The 22,587-nt window shown below is 37.8% G+C and overlaps 1 protein-coding gene across 1 annotated transcript in view; it reads left to right on the top strand.

The window, feature by feature from the left end:
- The window catches only part of LOC127673293 (uncharacterized), an 882,259-nt gene that overhangs the window by 213,459 nt on the left and 646,213 nt on the right, over nucleotides 1-22,587 (top strand). The window lies entirely within an intron of this gene.

The following is a 22,587-nucleotide window of genomic DNA, read 5'->3' as shown; positions in this document are numbered from 1 at the left end:
GAACATGACTTCTCTCCCATGTATAGCACCACACTTCACAGAGAATGCAAAGCAGCAGTCAGATGTCTGCCAGACTCAGTTCATTTGTCTATGGACCAAGACTGAACTGTGGTTTCTTCAACAGTAGGTTCTTACCATCTACTTCTGGTATGTAACCAAGAGAAAAAGTACTAGCTTATATTGTTTATGTAGCTTCAGGCTTCACTGAATAAAAGTACAAGGTGGGTTTCTCACTCCTGGGACTGAATTTTTTGATCACAATCATCAGTTGCTGAAACAAGCTGCAAATGTTCACTGCAGAGGGTCCTCCCTTTAACTTAAGATTCATGGTCTCCAGCTTGGATATTGAAGCCTGTGGACCGGGTGATTCCTATTGGATCCTTAAGAGCAGCCAGGGTCTCACTAACCATTGCTATCTGAGAATAATGAACTCTCAATTATTTCCACAAGTCCGCACTCAGCAAATGCATCATATATAAAGGCCACACTGATAACTGTTCCATCACTACAGCACGAGGTTTTCTTACCACTGGTCCCTTTGCATGTCTGTGCCTAGATGAGGACAGAAAGTGAATCTCTAAGCGTCCTTTTTGCAATGCTTACATTCCATTCCACATCTGTCCCAGACACACACTTTTTCTTCACTTCTCCTATTAGATCCTTCCCTATTATTCTCACCTCTCCTTGCTTGTTGGTCTAAGTGAAGACACAGATTAGGTCTTTTCATATCACAGCTGGCCCTGTACACATAGACACAACCCAATCCCCAGACTGACTTGCTGCTAGCCAGTGCAGAGTTGTAAGTGAGGTGGTACTATAAGTACAGGACTATGCTGAGGGGCCAGGTCATTACTTGTAAATGTTCCGAGATCAAAACATGAGGAGGACACAAAGCATTCTGATCTCCAATGCTCTGCAGAGTACAAATTAATTTATGGACAGTGCATGAGGCTCCAGACATGGCTCATTCCAAAAAAAAAAAAAAGAAAAAAAAAAAAAGAAAAAAAACTGATTCCATATGGATCCTATTTGATCTCATCTCCCATATGTTTGCTCATAAGTTCTCTACTCAATTCCTAATTTTCTTGGGTAACCTTGGCTCTAGTAATGAATTCATATACCTACATATAGATCAAAAATTCACATGCACAAAGTCTTCTGAGAAACAAAATAAATAGAAATCCTTAAACGTAGAACTCTATAAGCATTTACCTGCTCAAGAGCCTGCCTGGATTTCCCCAGTCTTGATGCATGTACCTGGATGTCGGGTGGGGGATCAGGCAGAGAACCCATGGGGAAGTAGAGAGTGTGGAGTTCTAGGGGAAGCTTAAAGTCCCTGAAAAACCCAAGACAGCAAGAGAAGGAGAACATGGAGCATTTTAACCTGTTGGGTAAGGACTTCCTATTCAGCCATTAGCTCTCCTTAATTTGAACCAGAGAAAGAATAATAGTATTTATGTTGTAGACTCTGAATGTGTTTTCTGGGGAGACCTTGTGGCTACAAGTTGAAGACCTGTTGGAGATATTGGAAGATAGGAAATCCTGCCAATTTTCCTATTATTTAATCAGGTAAGTCACCCAGAAGACATCTCAAGTCCTGCTTCTTGGGATAGAGACAAAAATATACCATGACATCTAGGTAGTTTGGTTTACATAGTTAGACCTGATCGAAAGTAAAGGCAATTCTAGAGAGGAGAGGAGGAATGTGGTGATATTTTGGTGATTCTCCATCAACAAGAAAAGAACCTCTCAGGTGATTTCATTAACACACTTAAAGAGCAGTTTATCCTCCTTGCTGCTGACATTTTCCTGTTAGCATAGTAAGAGGCATTTGTAGTCTATGAGATGTCAGGTACAGTGACATTCCTGAATGACAATCATGCACTTTTTGAGGTAGAATTTCCATATAAGGCAGGCTGGCCATATGATTTTCTTGCCTCAGCTTCAGTGAGGTTTGAGTGACAGTGATGTTGATGTTCTATTTAGGCCTGAGTTACTAATATAGCATGCTCAAGTTCTGGAGAACTAAACCTCACAAATCATCAATATAGGAACCAGAGGCTAAAAGATACTTCACAGTTAGGCAAAGGGACAGGTGACCATAAAGAAATACTCATTGCTCACAAGCTGTGTTGCAATGTATCTTAGAAAACTTACCTTTAATTGGTCAAGAGAGATTCCGAGGGAGCAGAGGGATGAAGTTCTCCACAGACTGACTGGAGCCAACTGAGGAGACAGAGATTCTAAGCTGAATGAAGTAAGTGGCATGCCTGTTGCTTTCTGTTGAATGCCTCTCCCCTCTCTGCCTTGTGAGAGCACTATGCATCTGTGACACTGCTTTCTTGATAGATGTACAAGGCTGAAAGATTGGCCACCACACTGTTCATACAGTATGCATTCCAGGACCCTTAGCTATTTTATCCAGAGATATCTGAAAGAGAACATGATTGGACAGTGGTTGATGGAAGTCCAGGAAAAGGAGGAAGCATTGGATGCCACAGTTATCATGAACTAATGCACAAGTCCCGTTTTTTGGCGGCTCAGGGCAGTTTCTCAAGTGTACAGTAGATTAAATGGCTATACAATTGTAAACAACCATTTTTCAGTATGTGTGTCTACATGTGCCTCTCTGTCATGGGAGGTTTCTCCAAGTGTGTGTGATACATGAGTATGTACAGAGATGAGGGTCTCCATGAGTGAGAGATTATGCTTGTAGATGTGAGCATTCATACATGTGTACTTAGTTCTGTGTGGTCCTTCTCTGCCTCTATGAATACAACACAAGCAATAAATCAAAGACTTTGTTCTCAGGGGCTCTATTGCTGCCCTGAGAGCCTGTTACCAAGGCTCAAAGGGTATGTGAGCAAGAGAGAAATGTGAGAAGGCTGGGCTACACTTGTTAGGCAGGAAGGTCAATTGTGTTTGGAAGAGGGATGGAAGCTTCTCTGGATTCCTCTATGTAGGAAACCATGAAATTGTCTATCAGTTTAATCATCCATACACCCAAGAAACTGCATCACATACTGTTTTACAGGTGTGTATTGTTGTGAGCATAGGTGAAAACAGGGCTTTTCACAGAGCAGCTTACAGAATAAATAAAACAGATTTCTGTATAGGTCAAAGCTGTAGGCATTTTGATGGGAGAGCTCATTTAAACTTACTTCAAGTTGTACAACAATCTACCTACCCATTTGGTTCTCACTGTTTACAGCTCTGTTCCCTATCTTCTGCTTCCATCAGTATCTTTTCATACTCCTGCATCTGTTTTTGTCCCCTCTGTCTGTCTCCTGCCCTGGTCAATCCCAGTAGTTTTGACCTTTCTATTGGCTGTCAGATATTTATAATTAGCAATTAGCAGTAAGACAGTGCCAGAATATCTCTTGGATTGCCATCAGGCAATGACATTCATGTTTTGAGCAAAGTCAGCAAAATTTAAATCAGCAAAATTTAAAATCTAAAGCACAGTGATGGTTCAGAAATGACAGTATCAAACTCCTGCCATCACTTAGCTCTTTATCAGTACAGATTTAACAATTGAAAATACAGAGATGCACCTTCATATACAGTAAGGAATGTCACCTGAACAATGGGTGGATATGTGCACACAGCATGCAAATGTGGAGGTCACAAGACAATTTCAGATGTTGCTTTATGTTACCTTCTACTTTCACGGTTGTGAGCCAGCTTATGAAGTACTAAAAACTACAGTCGGATCTTCTGAAAGAGTAGTGCATGCTCTTAATCACTAAAGCATCTATCTAACCCTCACCTAAGATACTTCACATTTGTTTGTTTGTGTGTTCGATATTGATCATAAAGGGATAAATGGTTGGAGGTCAGCAGATAATTTCAGGAAGGTGGTTTCTTTTAGATCTGTATATTGAATTTAAGAATGAAACTTAGGTTACCACACAGAAAAGCTCAACAAAGTAAGATTTGGCAAACCAACAGAAGAAAAGAGCTCAAGAAACTGAGACATATTTTTACACATTCAGGAGTCCTATAAAATACTAAACTGAAAGATAGGTTTTGGGAAGACTTTGCACACACCAATACACCCAATGTCTGCTGCCTCACCATCTGTGTGTACAAATAAGTTTTGATCAGTTGACTTAGAAGGCTTTGTTCTCCTTGTGTCTAGTCTATCCTATGGTAAGTATATTATTTATTCTTATTTTTCTACTTCAGGATTCCTTGAGCTCTGAGGAGGGGTATTTAATGGATAAATCTCATATGGAGTTGGGTGCTGCTCTTTCTCTCTTTCTGTCTCTCTGTCTCTGACTCTTTCTGTCTCTGTCTCTCTCTCTTTCTGCCTCTATCTCTTTTCTCTGTGTGTGTTTGTCTGTCTGTCGGACATTCTGTATGTATCTCAGTCTCTCTGCATACATAATGTCTGAATGTCTACCTTTGCATTTTTTCCCATCAGAGGCATGAGAAACCAGGGAAGATCCTTGAGGACATGGGCATAGGGGGAAAGTTCCTGAACATAATATATATTCAATTAATGACTTCACTGTACCTTTTAAAATGGTAAAAAATGTAAAATGTAAAAATATAAATAATGATGTATTTGAAGCTTCTAATATGTGTATATTTACTTTCTTTAAAGAATTGGACACTGAAGGCCTCCGTTCTCTCATTCAGCTTGGGAAAGAAATGCCAATGCTGCCATTACCCTTAGCAAGGCTAGATTTTTATAGACAGATTGATTTTTAGAGCAGCTGTTCAGAACAGACTGCTTCTGGAACGCATGTAGTTGCAGGCTGATTTTGAGTGCAAGGGTAATACTATAAGTAGTGACAAACACTTCAGATCCCAGAAATGTCAACAAGCAATGAAAACTTCATACTTGTCTGATTAGAAATGCAGTTGGCCCACACTACTGTCTAATATTTTGTGAATGGATATTGAGAATGGTATTTCATTTTGGGGTCACAGATAACTTCTGGTTCAAAGTTCAAAGTACTATAATGGTGGGAGAATAGGAGCCTTTCCAAGACTCCTTGTTAGAACATAGGGTAACAAATGGATAAAGACAGCAAATCTAAAATAAGAACTGTGGGAGAGTCACAGGACATAAGATGAGTAGAGCATCTGGAAAAGGATCCTTCCACTCACCATCTGCACCCTGGAGCTGGGTGGTTTCATTGCCCTCTGAGTACAGCCTGCCAGGAGAGAGCTGGGATTCCAGCAGTGATGTCACTTCTGGGTCACTTTCCCTCCAGTAACAGTCCAGATAGGGACAAGGAGCTCGTTTCATGGTTGTAGAAAGACAGCAAGAAGCTGCCATGCATAAGTGAGATCGTGAACTCAACATTTCCAGTGACTCCATCATGGAACTGTAAACCTTCAAAATGTAAGAAAATCATGTATGTTACAAATCCTATTTAAGTAATGACAATTTATTATATTAATGACATCCACTTTGTCTGAAACCGATGTAGCTGCCCTAGTTCATTTTTGTGTCTTTCACTGTCAACTTGGTACATCCTTCCAGACCCCTTTAGCCTATGTTTCTTATAGACAATGTATTATGAGAACTTTCTTTTTCATAGATCAGGAAAGCTTTATGTTTTTAAAGAATAATGTGACCACATTTAATATTCCTTGTAATGTAGTTTTAATAAGTACCATTATTTTTATTTCTTACATATTTACCTTGTTCTGTTTTGCATTTGTTTACATTATATTTTGTTTTACTTTTCTTGTTTGTGGTGTTAATAGACCAAATTTTATGTAATTTAATCATGTATCCTCAATTAAAATATTAAGTATATTCTAAAAAAAAATAAATACAGACCTATCAGAATTACACCAGACTTCTTATCAGACACAATGAAAGCTAGAAGGTCCAGGACAGATCTCATTCAGACCCTAAGAGAACACAAATAAAGCCTAGACTACTCTATCCAGCAAAATTCTCAATTACCATAATGAAGAAATCAAGATATTCCATGACAAAACCAAATTTATACAATATTTTTCCACAAATCCAGCCCTTCAAAGAATAATACATAGAAAACTCCAACAGAATGATGGAAACTACACTAGAAAAAGCAATAATGTAATCTTCCATTAACAGACCAATAAGATGGTAGCCACATAAACATAACTCCACTTTTAACAACAACAATACCAGGAAGCAACAATCAAAGACTAGAAACAAAGTGTTGAGCAGAGAGGGAAGGAATGACCTTACAGAGATTGCCCCCAAATAGAAATCCATTCCATATACAGTTACCAAACACAGACACTATTGTGCATGACAACAGTGCTAGCTGACAGGAGCCTGATATAGCAGTCTCGTGAGAGGCCTTGCCAGTACCTTACAAATACAGTGGGGGATTCTCTCAACCAACCGTTGAACTGAGCAAAGGGTGGCCAATGGAGGAGCTAGAGAAAGGCCCCAAGGAGCTGTAGGGGTTTGCATCCCCATAGGAGGAACAATGATATTAACCGACAAGTACCCTCAGAGCTTTCAGCTATTTAACCACCAACCAAGAGTACACAAGGAGAGGATGGTCTGGTTGGATATCAATGAGAGGAGAGGCACTTAGACCTGTAATGGATCATTGCCCCAGTGTAGGTGATGTAGTAAGAGTAATGTGAGTGGGTGGGTTAGTGAGCAAGGTGAGGGGGTAGAGAATAGGGCGTTTGGGGAGGTGAAATGTGGAAAGGAGAAAACATTTGAAATGTAAATAAAGAAAACACCTAATTAAAAAGGAAATGTGAAAGAGAAACAACTAGTTATGATTGTACATGCATTTAAAATGAAGATGCAACAATGGTTGAAGTTGAGGAAAGGGAGTGTGTGCTGACTGGTAGCTTATGGGAAAGGCATTAATGATCATATTGTTTTCCCTTCCATAATTTCATGGTGTCTATCTGCAATGGAATGGCCATCCTCTAAGACTTCAAGATCTTTCTATGGACATGGAGCTTCAATATGCAATCATTTTTTAACCACTTTCCTTGGAGTTTATATCATTAGCTTTGCAACATGATCTCACTATTGTGTCAAGACAGTCTCAGACCTGGGTTGATCTCCCTCCTCCTGCCTTACAAGAGGCAGGGCTAAAATCATGTTCCGGCATACAGGATTTCTTTTCATTATCTTCTTTTTCATATTTGATTAGGAATTTTTATTTCTAACAAACTTCAAAGTTTTATAAAATGAAAATTTTTTTTATTTAAGTAGCTCAAATTTATATGGATAAGAGTAATGCCTTCTCAAAAATAGCAAACATTGATTATATGACTAATCAGTTAATCTAGCCAGTGTCATAATGGGAAGCACAATTATGAGATGACGTCATTTCCCTATAACTTGGACAGCAAACATACTTATTAATATAGCAGGCTATATGATTGCTAAATATATGCAGCTTCTTTTCTTATGATATTGGAAACATCTAGAGTAGAGTTCTATACAAGTATGCCTAAGGCCTTAGTAATAAGATGTAAGGGTGGAATTTCAGCCTCTTCGAAGTAGTTAATTGTGGCTAAATATAATTTCAGAATTGTCACTGTCTAGTAACTCTTCGATATCTTCTACAATGGTAAATATCAACTATCAACTTGAGTGAATTTAAAATTACCATGGAAACATATCTTTAGGTATATCTTTCAGTATGTTTTCAGGAAAGCTTATCTGGGGAGAGAAAACACACCCTGAATGTGGGTCCATGCTCTCAAGGGCTGTGATCCTTGACAGATTAAAAAGGAAAAAAATAAGCTGAGCACTGCCTTTTATCCCTCTCTGATTCATGAGTAGATGTAACGTGGCTAGCTGACCCATACCTCCTAAACCAAGATGGGCTGTGTCAGTTCAAACTCTAAGCAAAATGAAACTCTCCTGCTCTGGTCTAAGCCACAGTTAGTGACAGACTCCTAGGCACTGGCACAGTATGGCAAGTGATATGGATTCTTGTCATAATGAACTAAACTGTACAGTGTGGAAGTTGATGACAGAATGTTGAGTACTGATTATGTAGTCCCTTTCAGCACTGTACTGTAGCCTTGTGTATCTGACAGCATATGGCAAAAGTGATGATTTTAGGTTATGAAAGACACTGTACCTCAGTTTACCCTCATGGTAGGAAAGGAAGCATGTAGTTGAAAAGAATATGGGAATATGTCTGCCTGGGAAGGTAGGGAAGAACTCTGCTGCAAGCCTCTAGGTATCAAGGCCTCCCAAGAAGCCCTGTAGTAAGCTTAGACTCTACAGCTACAATCAAGCCTCAATATGAAGGCAGACATGCAAACAAACTGCCATCACTTCCATCTTCTCCTCAATATCTCTATGCCTCAGAACACCTGACCTGCTCCTGGATGTCTAAACTGTGGACAAAAAATCAACACTTATTGTTTAAATGTTCTAAGTGTCCCAGTAAGTTAATCCACTGCTTTTTTTTTAACAGGATCACCACATGGCCATGATAGGACATACCTTTAATTCCAACAATTAGGCAGCTATGCCAAGAAAATCTGGAATTCAAGATGACTTTGAAAATCATATCTTCAAACTCTAAGAGCAAAAAGGGAAAGATAATTAATTTCATTTATGGGGGAACACGTATTACATTGCATAATAACCATTATATTTAAATAAACAACATGTGAAGGAAACTGTATTTATCTCCATAACAATCTTGACATCATTTCCATGTCATATAGAAAATGATCGATGTTTATAGAAAGTTGTGAGTGTGATGCAAGTAATATATGTTTCTAATGTTGTCATAAATAGAACAGACATAAATTACAGTAAAAAAAAAACCTGTAAGCTCATTAATCTCATCATGCCAAATCAAACAGAATATTTTTTTCTGTAGGAAAATTTATGCTAAAATATTAGATAGCTTATTGCTTATACAATGGTATGCTATAGAGAAATAGTATGCAATATAAATCTTAAACAAATACATTTCACTCATTTACTTTAATTGAAATATTTTCAAAGAGAATACTCGAAGAATCCGAGGAAAAGATATGTGGATCTAAGAAAAAAACTTACAAGCACACATGAGAAGAAATAGCTGAATACATTATTTGAAGGTTGTCTATTGTTTTCCTTTTAGGATTTGTAATCTCGAGATTCAATACAGAACTTTAAAAAGATGACTGAATTCAAAATAATGAATATTGTTCCTGAATATTATTGTAAAACATACCAAGTACATATTGATGGGAATCACTACTACAAAAGTGTGTAGAGACGAATGTGAAGGGTGCACTGTGATGGAAAGTGACTAAGAACACAGCATAATTACTCTTTCTTGTAAATAATGTACTGCAGATGAACAGAGTTTTAGGCATATAAACTGGCCTGTAATTCTCTCTCAGAGGCACAGACAGAAACTTAGGCGCAAGCAGCTAGCTGATCTGGACAATGCAGCAAGCTTAATTTTTAAGACAGAGAGTGGTCAAGGAAGAGAGTCTTGTCAACCTCAGCTTCCCTACACATTAGCAAGTGTACACATGTGTAGTGAGTGCCAACACATGTGCAGTGCATATGAGCATCCACACTATTAAACTCATGTATATCCAAAACTTGTTAACTCAAGTAATGCTAAGTAAATGTAACATCAGAAATCAGATTACCTCACTACTCTAACAGGCTCTTTAATAACAAAGAAAGAATTATGGACAACTTTGTGTTACTGCTTTTCATTACCATATATGCAGAGTTACTGTGGTAGTTTACAATCCTGTTTTCTGTATGGTTTCAGAAATCCAATGCCTATTACATTCTACCTGAACAAAATGTTGTATTTGTGGTATACAGGGGCACGTTTGCTGGGCTACAAATTCACAGACATTCAACCTTCCTTGCACACAACCTTACTGATTACCTTCGAATCTGCCCTGTCACAGGTGTAGTTCCTCTTTGCTACAGGGCAAAGCTTCCTGGATCAGTGCCTCAGCCTCTGGCCTTTTTACATTTTATAGAGCTCTGGAAAATAGCTCAAAGAAAGAACAGAAGGCTCAGGTCAGTGTAGGGTTGTTCAATATGAATCTCAAAGGCTTCTTACTAATACATTTATTTTCATTGTTAAAGAATCTTATTCTTTTCATTTGTGAGGCCCTATTACAGTATCTGAGAATGTGTTCTCACAAATCCCCAGTATGAAGCAATCATTATGAGCACAATTTCTCACCTCAGCCTTGAGACTGGATATTATTGTCCCTGAAATTTTAGGAACTGCAAGTGTAAAGAACATGTGTTTGGGGGTCATGATTTCATTATGTGAGATGAATATATATATGTAATGTCACCCTGTTTGACTCTGTTAGACAAAATATTAACCAGCATAATCCCAGACCCAATTCATGTGCAGATTATTTTAATTTCTGAGATAAAATTCTACTCACTCTATCACTCTTGGTGTCTTCATCTCTCTTCTCTCTCTTTTCTTAGTTTTGAACACAGGCCTGAACTAGACGAGTCAGCACAACTTTGCATCTATGGTGTTCTAATTTTTTTCAGTTCTGCTGTGACACACATTTTTAAATAATGAGAAGCATTTTGCTCTGATTAAATGAAATACACAGAATTGGTAGTACAACTCAGTTGGTAAATTACTGGGTTAACAGACACAAAGTTTTGATATTTGTCCTCAGCACTGCATAAAACTTGTTGGTGCTGAATCTTGGCAATCTCAGTATCCAGATCCAGTGAAAAGTAGAGCAGAAATCCTGTATCATCTTACATAACTTATTATGTCACCCTGTGCCACAGGATTTCCTGCCCAAAGAAGCAAATGAACATATGGCAAGTCAAATATTAATGTTTATAAACAAATTATCCTGCCCATGCAGGCAAGTGAATTTGCTTCTTTTGAAGGATAAAAACCTCCATGACAGTTGTCTAGACAGGTAAACTGCAGTGATAGGAAAGGAAATAAAATGTGCACCTGCTGAAACTCTGCAGACTGCCATTTTGTTCTTTTTTTCTTTTTTTGGAACTATCTTTTATGGGGGGGGTGGTTCATCAATCTTCCTTGGCAACTGCCTTCCTCATGGCTGCCAGGACATTGCCAGTCCTCCCGCTTTCTTGTGGCCCGGATGTGCGCACCCACCCTCTTCTTGATGAATTAGAGTGCACGAGCTTGTCCGTGGACACTGAGCGACTCCATGGCGCACTGCTCTTGGGGAGCGAAGCCCTGCACCTCCTGGATCGCATCCCTCACGAACTTGGTGCGCTTGGTGAGGCGCCCGAGGCCGGCTGTGTCTTGGTTCCCTGATGTTCTTCTTCATCTTGTGGCTTTGTTGAGGCCATGGCCATGGGGTAGCGCAGGGCCATGGCTGCTGCTCTCCTACCACGGCCAGGACAGGAAGCCCAGTTTGTTATTTCCAGCTTATTCTCTAACCTACTTTCCTGGAAGTTGCTAGTTCCTTCTACTCGATTATCCAGGCTCCATCCTTTTACCTGTATCATATATTGTGCACTTCATTGCTTGTGGAGGACTAGGTTTATTTCATTATTTTCTATAAATAATATAGCATAGACAACAATAGAAAAAATAAACAGGTTTTCTACTTCTTAGTCTATTGCAAATAGACATTATATGTCTTTGTCTCTAATCTTGATACACCCTTTTATCATGTGTGTTTAATCCAGAGAGCATTTTCATGAAGTGCCACAACATATTGCCTAAATAGCCTAATTGCTGAAACAAAGTCACAGTGACTGGTGGTCACCACATCAGTTCTAAATCAATTTTGTTTCTAGGGCGATGAAGAGAAAACAATATTAAATTGTATTTCATTTAGGTTCATCTTAAACTTTGCACTAGATAAATATAACTGTTATTTAATTGATTATACTTTACACTAACTTATACTTGTGGACATTATAGTTTGTAATCAATATTATGAAATTGAAAACATAAACTTTTTTGCTTTTGTCTGCGAACCAATAAAGTTTCATATGATTCAAAGGAAAAAAGTTACATTATACACGTTCATCTAAATAAGTCAAAAGTCTGTTATATAAAACAAAAGTAGTGAACATTTACATTTTTATTACTAAAACTACTGAAAAACTCAACAAACATTTAAAAAATATCTGTTCATGTGTATATGTGCTGAACTAAAATAATTTTTCTAGAATTATTTCCCCTCTTTGACTTAACTATCTTTAATAAAATTAGTTGAAATCAGTAATACCATTTTTCCAATTTTTGCCTTTTGAATTCATAATTTCTAATAGTTTCTTAGGGGTAGTTTAAGAGAATCATATTAATTGGAAAGTGTTTAACAATTCTTTACTTTGGTAGGGCAGAGCAAGGAAGGAGTCTGTGTTATTGTAGAAGCCACTAAGCTAAGACATTCACTCTCCTGGATGTCACCCTCACTATATACCTTCTATGAAAAAAAATTATGGACTTACACTGAAAGAAAATATTTTGTCATCTCAGTACCACAACCTTGTAAATCTTGGTCTACATCGATGAGACACTTAGAACTTGTAAAGGAACTATGGAATTGATGTATAAGCTTATAAATATTGAGGAATAAATGGACCTATAAACTAGATTTCAAACCTGCTGTATTATGTATTGGCGGGACATCAATAAACTTAACATTTTATATAAAAAGCAAACATACAGTTTTATTATATGCAGAACATGTTTCACCAGGCTTGATTCAATAATATTTTGTTCCTCTTTTTTTGGATATTTTCTTTATTTACATTTCTAGTTTTTTCTGCTTTCCATGTCTCCTCTATAAAAATGGGGTACAGAGCTAAACAAAATATTCTCAACTGAAGAATAGTGAATTGCAGAGAAGCACCTAAAGAGATGTTCAACATACTTAATCATCAGGGAAATGAAAATCTAAACAACCCTGGGATTCAACCTCACACCAGTCTGAATGGGTAAGATTGAAAACTCAGGTGACAGCAGACTCTGGTGAGGATGTAGAGAAAGAGGAACACTCCTCCATTGTTGGTGGGATTGCAAGCTGGTAAAATTACTCTAGAATTCAGTTTGGCAGTTCCTCAGAAAATTGGACATAGTACTACCTGAGTACCCAGATATACCACTCCTGGCCATATTCCTAGAAGATGCTCCAACATGTACTAAGGACACATTTTCCACTATGTTCATAACAGCCATATACATAATAACCAGAAGCTAGAAAGAACCTGGATGTTCCTCAACAGAGGAATGGAAACAGAAAACAGTGTACAATTACACAATGAAGTACTACTCAGCTATTAAAAGCAATGAATTCATGAAATTGTTAGCAAATGGATGGAACTAGAAAATGTCTTCCTGAGAGAGGTAACACAATCACAAGAGAACACACATGGTATGCACTCCCTGATCAGTGGATATTAGCCCAGAATCTTGGAATACCTAAGATACAATGCACAGTGTGAAGCTCAAGAGGAAGGAACACCAAAGTGTGGATACTTTGATCCTCTTAGAAGGAGGATCAAAATGCCCATGGGAGGAGACTCAGAGACAAATTGTGGAGCAGAGATGGAGGGAAAAGCCATTCAGAGACTGCCACACCTGGAGCCCATCCCATATACAGTTACTAAACCCAGACACTATTGTGGATGCCAACAACCGCTTGCTGACAGGAGCCTGATACAGCTGTCTCCTGAGAGGCTCTGCTAGTGCCTGACAAATACAGAAGTGGATGCTAACCGCCAACCAATGGACTGAGCACATGGACCCCAATGGAAGGTCTAGAGAAAAGACCCAAGGAGCTGTAGGTGTTTGCAGCCTCAGAGGAGGAACAATATGAACCACCCAGTAACCCCAGAACTCTCAGGGACCAAACCACCATCAATCGAATACAAATGGCGGGACTCATGGCTCCAGTACCATATGTAGCAGAGGACGGCCTTGTTGGACACCAGTGAAAGGAGAGGCTCTTGGTCCTGTGAAGTCTGGATGCTCCATTGTAGGGGAATGCCAGGACAGGGAAGCGGGTGCTGATGGGTTGGGGAGCAGGAGGAGGAAAGATGGGATAGGGAGTTTTGGAGGGGAAACTAGGAAAAGAGGATAGCAATTGTAAAGTAAATGGAATAACTAAAAACAATTAAGGAAAAAAGGTAAAAAAATCAATTGTATAAAAGAGACAAGAAGTGTTGTCAATACATAAACTGAACAATTCAGGAGGCTGTGTAAAAGAGAACTATGTAGAAAGTGAACCCAGAAGACTCAATTACACACTCCTTCCCCGTGGGAAATCCAGCAGAAAGCAGGGGACAAGGATCTGTGATCATTGAATAGGTATATAATCATGGGTATATAGGAGAAATCGTGTCGTTTGCCATGAAGTGAATGGAAAATATAACTCAATATGATTTTGTGCAGTTTCTGAGACTCATATAAAAACAAAAGGAGATCTTTCTGAGTGTGCAGTTTGTCTGAACTAGAGATTGTAAAAGAGTCTGAGATTCCACTAGCTTCATAATTCTTCCCGTTTATTTTTCAGTGCTGCACATTTCTAGTTACTATGTTTCTGTAAGTCATCAAGTGTTATTTATTTTTGTCCTGAATTGTTTTAACTTTCAGGGTATTTTGAACTTCAGTAGGAATTTTACATTTTTCCCCTATATCTGTGAAAAAATATCAGTAGACTACTGATGGATCAGTGGAGATATAGACTAGAGACGTATATGGTGGTTATTGAAGAAACTAGCAATAAAGATGAAATCTGTTCCAGGTATATAACTTATCCATCTATACTGAAAGGATTTTAAGTCAGCAATACACAAATATACTTACAGATATGTGTCTATTGATGCCATGTTTCAAGGAGTCAGGTAAAAGTTTGAGCATAGCTGACCATCATATGAAGAAAATAGAAATTAAATATGCACATGTTCTTAAATAATCTTATTAAAATATCTCAGTTAACCTTGAGTGATATCTTGGCCTCACCTGAGAAGAGTGTAGCAACTATGGATCAACAAGATGAAAATGGTCTTTAGGCATGTCTGTGAGGGGTTGTTAATTGATAGGGGGGGACCCATGCAACTGTGGACATTGCCCACCATTCCTTGGAAGGAGGACCTGGACAACTAAGCATGAGCTTGGGAGTCAGCCAGCAAAAACAGTGCTCATTGCTGCAGAAGATTCTGTTCATCATGGCTGGGAGTAGAGTATGCTGGAGTACAGCATTTTAGCCTTGCAGAAAGGCAACAAAGAAGAAGGGGTGCACTCCTCTGGTGGCCATCTCCTTTGCTACTGTTTATTCAACCTCAGCTTCCAGGTCAAGGGACACACACTTCCCACACTCAGAGTGGAACACCTGCATCTGTTAAACCCACCTGGAAAGTCTCTAACACATACAACTAGAAATATGCTTCTGATTTCCTAGATGATTCCAGTCAACTTGAAAGTGTATAAACCATCAAAACATTTAACAGTCCCTATTTATTATTATATACCTTTCTCCAACTTTGTTTGAAAAGAGAGTACTCAGGGAATTTAATCATCCCAGGAAGAAATTGCCATTAGCTGCAATTCCTGGCCAAAAGGCAAGAGAACTGCTGTCAAAGTAATTCCACACTAATGCTTTAACATATATGTTTATTGCTGCAATGTTTCAACGAGACACGAAATACAATGGGTCTACCTGACAATTATCTAAAGAACACTGAAATGTTCCAATATACATATAATAAAACGTGCCAATATACATAATAGAATTTATTTAAAATATCGCAGTTATCATTGAATGATTGCTTGATACACCTTATAGTATAAAAAGTTCAAAATTAGAATTTCTGGTACTCAGACTTCAATATTCATTTTTTAAAAAATATTTTAAATGAAAGTTATCAATTATAAACATTAGTGAGATACAATATCATGAATAAATAAATTTACACATTGTGGAAACTTGAAATCAGCCTAATTAGCAAATCAGTTACTTGAACCATTTGTCAATAATTTGTGTTAAGGCACTTAAAAGTTCTTCTAAGTATTTTAAAATAAATGAGACATTTTTAACTACAGTTATTCCACAGTACAATATAAACCATAATGTCTATTTTCTCAGTAATACATCATATCTTATGACAAATTATTTTGGGCACTGAATTATAAACCAAACTTAGAACTCTTTGGAGGGATGCACTGAAAGAGCCTATGATCCTACAAGCACAACTAAATGTGTGATCTAGTGAGATCTCAGAGACCGATGGCAACAGCAGTGCTGACAGTGGAGGCTTGAGACTGTCTCAGCAATCAGGTTGAAGTCCTTTTACATCCAATCCTGCACAGGGATTTATCTGAGATAAAAATGACTGAAAGATTAATCTTGATCTTCCCTTCACCTGTCACATCCACATCCTCCCTGGGAAGTGTGTCCACAGTGTTCACAGGCACTTCTGCCTAAATCATATGATATGCAAGGAACATAATATAGGGCGAAGACTCAGACATTTTCCTGAATAACATTGTAATAAACAACTGAGAAAAGGGGTCAGGAGTGGTATCTTTTTGAAATAAAGAAGTAAGCTGACTCCTTTTCAAAATAACTGACAAAGGTGATGGACTCTGAGTCATAATATATTACAATTATCAAAATGTGTGAAACTCTTAGTAAATTAATATGTCTTGTGTATTTTTGCTTTTATTGTTTTTGTTTTTGTTATTTTCAAGACAGGGTTTCTCCGTGTAGCTCAGGCTGTACTGGAACTCACTCTGTAGACCAGGCTGGCCTCAAACTCAGAAATCTGCCTGCCTCTGCCTCCCAAGTGCTGGGATTAAAGGCGTGCGCCATCACTGCCCAGCCAGTATCACCTCTTATGTTTAAGTATTTAATCAATTTCTCCTTGCTTTTGGTGTCTCAAATAAGAAGCTTAATTTATTCTTCTGCATGTGGGTAGCCAGTTTTCAAACCCTCTTCATTGAAAATACTGTTTTTGTTACATGTTGTATTCTTGGCACCTTAGTAAAAAAAACAGTTGTCTGTGAAGGGGTAAATTTATTCCCGTTTTTTTTTTTTTCTTTGTTGACTCCTGTGTGTGGGTTTTTGCTTGCCAGTGCCATATTGGTTTGATTATTATAGCTTTATTTGTAGTATATTTTCAACTTGCTTAATATGCTGTCTTCTTCATCTTTGCTCTTTCTTTCACTGGCTATTTAGGTTTTTGAAATTACATATAATTTTATGATTATTGTTATTTTTTCAGTGAATCATTATACATTTTAAGACTTATTTTTATCTTATATATATTGGTGTTTTTGTCTGCATAATGTCTGTGCACCTATGGAGGCCAGAAGGTGTCAGCTTGCTGAGATTGGAGTTACAGATAGTTGTGAACTGGCCCTGGATGTTATAAATCGAACTTGTGTTGTCTGAACTAGCAATCAGTGCTTTTAACTGTTGGGCCATCTCTCTAGTACCATAGAAAAATCACTAAAATTTGATAGCGTTTTTGTGGATTCTACAAACTGTTTTAGGTAATATGGAAATTTTGACAATATTAATTCATCTCTGGGCAGGAGATGGCTTCCGTTTGTCTTCTTCGATTCACTTCATTAGTTTTTATAGTTTTCAACTCTAGAACTTATATGACCTTGGTTATATTATTTTTACATACTTTTAGAGCAATTATAAATAAGATTGCTTTCCAATTTCTTTTTGTCTGCTAGTTTGTTGCTTACATAGAAAATTATTGTTTATTGATTTCGTATCTGGCAATTTTAGTAAATTTGTTGATTAACTTTATGTGGAGTCCTTAGATTTTTCTATACATGTCCTCATGCCTTCAGGAAGCAGGAAACCTTTAAGTTCTTCATTCCCTTTTGGAAGCATTTTATTCTTTCTCTTGATTACAGAAATAGAGTAAGCAACTATCTTGTCCTGATTTTACCAGAAAAATGTCCAACTCTTAGCCATGGACTTTGATGTTAGCTATGGGTTTGTCATTCACACCTGGTGCTGGAGGGAATGTTTTTTCTTCACACATTATGGATATCATGAAAGCTGTTAAATTTTGTCAAATGCCTTTTTGTGACTGTTATGGTGACCATACGGCCTTTTGATTATAGTAATCAGGTATAGGTTTGCATACTTTGAATAAACCCTGTATACTTGTAATAAATCCCATATGATCACAAATCTATTTTTACATTTCAAATGATTTCCCCTTTCCTGCACCCTCCCTGAAAGTCCCATAAGCTCTCTTCCCTCCCCCTGTTCCCCAATCAACCCCTTGCTGCTTCCTGTCCTGGTATTATCCTACACTGCTGCACTGAGCCTTTCCAGGACCAGGGGCCTCTCCTTCTTTCTTCTTGGGAATCATTTCATATGTGAATTGTTTCTTGAGTATTCCGAGCTTCTGGGCTAATATCTGCTTATCAGTGAGTCCATGCCATGTGTGTTCTTTTGTGATTGAGTCGCCTCACTCAGGATGACATTCCCCAGTTCTACTCATTTGCCTAAGAATTTCATGAATTCACTGTTTTTAATAACTGAGTAGTATACCACATTTTCTGAATCCATTCTTCCACTGAGGGACATCTGGGTTCTTTCCAGCTTCTGGCTATTATAAATAGGGCTGCTATGAGCGTAGTGGACTGTGTATCCTTATTACATGCTGGGGAATCCTCTGGGTATATGCCCTGGAGTGGTATAACAGGGTCCTCCAGTAGTATCATGCCCACATTTCTGAGGAATTGCCAGACTGATTTCCAGAGTGGTTGTACCAGATTGCAACCTCACCAGTAGTGGAGGAGTGTTCCTATTTCTCCACACACTTGCCAGCACCTGTTTTCTCCTGAGTTTTGGATCTTAGCCATTCTGACTGGTGTGAGGTGAAATCTCAGGGTTGTTTTGATTTGCATTTTCCCAATGACTAAGGATGTTGAACATTTCTTTAAGTGCTTCTCAGTCATTAGATATTCCTCAGGAGAAAATTCTTTGTTTAGCTCTGTACCCCATTTTAATAGGGTTATTTGGCTCTCTGGAGTCTATCTTCTTGAGTTCTTTGAATATCTTGGATATTAGCCCTCTATCAGATGTAGGGTTGGTAAAGATCTTTTCCCAATTTGTTGGTTGCCATTTTGTCATTTTGACAGTGTCCTTTTCCTTACAGAAACTTTGTAATTTTATGAGGTCTGGTTTGTCCATTCTTGATCTTAGAGCATAAGCTATTGGTGTTCTTTCAGGAAATTTTCCCTTGTGCCCATGTCCTCAAGGGTCTTCCCCAGTTTTTTTTTTTCTATTACTTTCAGTATATTTGGTTTTATGTGGAGGTCCTTGATCCACTTGGACTTGAGCTCAGTACAAGGAGATAAGAATGGATTGATTTGCATTCTTTTGCATGCTGACCTCCAGTTGAACCAGCACCATTTGTTGAAAAGACTATCTTTTTTCCACTGGATGTTTTCAGCTCCTTTGTCGAAGATCAAGTGACCCATAGGTGTGTGGGTTCATTTCTGGGTCTTCAATTGTATTCCATTGACCTCCCTGCCTGTCACTGTACCAATACCATGCAGTTTTTAACACTATTGCTCTGTAGTATTTCTTGAGGTCTGGGATACTGATTTCCCCAGAAGTTCTTTTACTCTTGAGGATAGTTTTAGCTATCCTGGGTTTTTTGTTATTCCAGATGAATTCGAGAATTGCTTTTTCTACCTCTGTGAAGAACTGATTTGATATTTTGATGGGGATTGCATTGAATCTGTAGACTGCTTTTGGCAAGATGGCCATTTTTACTATATTATCCCTACCAATTCAAGAGCATGGAAGATTTTTCCATCTTCTGAGATCTTCTTGGATTTTTTTTCAAAGACTTGAAGTTTCTGTCATACAGATCTTTCACTTGTTTGGTTAGAGTCACACCAAGATACTTTATATTGTTTGTGACTATTGTGAAGGGTGTCATTTCCCTAATTTGTTTCTCGGCCTGCTTATCCTTTGAGTATAGGAAGATTACTGATTTGCTTGAGTTAATTTTAGTTCCAGCCACTTTGTTGAAGTTGTTTATCAGCTGTAGGAATTCTATGGTTGGGCTTTTTGGGTTGCTTAAATATACTATCATATCATCTGCAGAGAGTGATAATTTGACTTCTTCTTTTCCAATTTGTATCCCGTTGGCCTCCTTATGTTGTCTAATTGCTCTAGCTAGAATTTCAAGCACTATATTGAATAAATATGGAGAGAGAGGGCAGCCTTGTCTAGTCCCTGATTTTAGTGGGATTGCTTCAAGTTTCTCTCCATTTAGTTTGATGTTGGCTACTGCCTTGTTGTATATTGCTTTAACAATGTTTAGGTATGGGCCTTGAATTCCCATTCTTTCCAAGACTTTTAACATGAAAGGAAGCTGTATTTTGTCAAATGCCTTTTCAGTATCTAATGAAATGACCATGTGGGTTTTTTTTCTTTGAGTTTGTTTATGTAATGGATTACATTGATGGATTTCTGTATATTGAACCATCCCTGCATCTCTGGGATGAAGTTTTCTTGATCATGGTGAATGATTGTTTTGATGTGTTCTTGGATTTGATTGGCAAGAATTTTATTGAGTATTTTTGCATCGATATTCATAAGGGAAATTGGTCTAAAGTTTTCTTTCTTTGTTGAATCTTTGTGTGGTTTTGGTATCAGTGAAATTGTGGCTTCATAGAACAAGATGGTTAGTGTTCCTTCTCTTTCTATTATGTGGAAGAGTTTGAAGAGTATTGGTGTTAGGTCTTCTTTGAAGGTCCAATAGAATTCTACTGCACTAAAACCATCTGGTCCTGTGTTGGGTTTTTTTGGTTTGTTTGTTTTTTGGTTAAGAGGTTATCGCTGAACACTACTATTACTTTAGAGGTTATGGGACCATTTAGATGATCTATCTGATCTTGATTAAACTTTGGTAGTTGGTATCTGTCTGGGAAATTGTCCATTTCATACAGATTTTCCAGTTGTGCTGAGTATAGGCTTTTGTAGTAGGATCCAATAATGTTTTGAATTTCCTCAGTTTCTGTTATTATTTCTCCCTTTTCATTTCTGCTATTGTTAATTTGGATACTGTCTCTGTGCCCTCTGGTTAGCCTGGCTAAAGGTTTGTCTATCTTCTTGATTTTCTCAAAGAACCAGCTCCTGGGTTTATTGATTCTTTGTATAGTTCTTTTTGTTTCAACTTGGTTGATTTCAGCCCTGAGTTTGATGATTTTCTGCCATCTACTCCTCCTGGGTGTATTAGCTTCTTTCTGAAGCTTTCAGGTGTGCTTTCAAGCTGCTAGTGTATGCTCTCTTCAGCCTCTTTTTGGAGGCACTCAAAGCTATGAGTTTTCCTCTTAGCACTACTTTTATTGTGTCCCATAAATTTGGGCATTTTGTGCCTTCATTTTCATTAAATCCTAAAAACGTTTTTATTTCTTTCCTTATTTTTCTTTGACCAAGGTATCATTCAGTAGAACATTGTTCAGCTTCCATGTGTATGTGGTTTTTCTGTTGTTATTGTTGCTATGGAAGACCACCCTTACTCCATAGAGATCTGATAGGAGGCATGGAATTAGTTCAATCTTCTTATATCTGTTGAGGTCTGTTTGTGACCAATTATGTGGTCAATTTTGGAGACGGTACCATGAGGTGCTGAGAAGAAGGTATATTCTTTTGATTTAGGATAAAATGTTCTATAGATAACTATTAAATCAATTTGATCCAAAACTTCTGATAGTTTCGCCCTGTCTCTGTTTAGTTTGTGTTTCCTTGATCTGTCCATTGAGGAAAGTATGGTGTTTAAGTCACCCACAATTATTGTGTGGGGTGCCATGTGTGCTTTAAGCTTTGGTAAAGTTTCCATTACTAATGAAGGTGCCCTTGTATTTGGAGCATAAATGTTCAGAATTGATTTTTCCTGATAGATAGGAAAAATCCTGATAGATTTCTCCTTTGGTGCACATAAAGTGTCCTACTGTGTCTTTTTTGATGACCTTTGCTTGAAAGTCTATTTTATTGGATTTGAGAATGGCTACTCCAGCTTGTTTCCTTGGACTATTTGCTTGGAAAAATGTTTTCCAGCCTTTTACTATGAGGTAGTGTTTTTCTTTGACACTGAGATGCGTTTCTTATATGCAGCAAAATTTTGGGTCTTGTTTAAGTATCCGGTCTGTTAGTCTCTGTCTTTTTTATTGGGGAATTGAGTCCATTGATGTTAAGAGATATTAAGAAATAGAGATTGTTGCTTCCTGATATTTTTGATGTAATTTTTATGTTTGTGTGGTTATCTTCTTTTGGGTTTGTTGAAAGAAGAATAGTTTCTTGATTTTTCACGTGTGTAGTTCCCACTTTTCTGTGGTGTTTTCCCTTCATTATCCTTTGAAGGGCTGGATTTGTGTAAAGATACTGTGTAAATTTGTTTCTGTCATGAAATACCTTGTTTTCTCCATCTATGGTAATTGAGAGATTTGCTGGATATAGCAGTCTGGGTTGTCATTTGTGTTCTGTTAGTGTCTGTATGACATCTGCCCAGGCTTTTCTGGCTTTCATAGTCTCTAGTGAGAAGTCTGGTATAATTCTGATAGGTCTACCTTTATATGTTATTTGACTTTTTCCCTTACTGCTTTTAATAGTCTTTATTTGTTTAGCATATTTGATGTTTTAATTATTATG

The sequence above is a fragment of the Apodemus sylvaticus genome, chromosome 22 (assembly GCF_947179515.1).
Source record: "Apodemus sylvaticus chromosome 22, mApoSyl1.1, whole genome shotgun sequence".
In the NCBI taxonomy this organism is placed as follows: domain Eukaryota; kingdom Metazoa; phylum Chordata; class Mammalia; order Rodentia; family Muridae; genus Apodemus; species Apodemus sylvaticus.
This window is presented reverse-complemented; position numbering and strand designations above follow the sequence as displayed.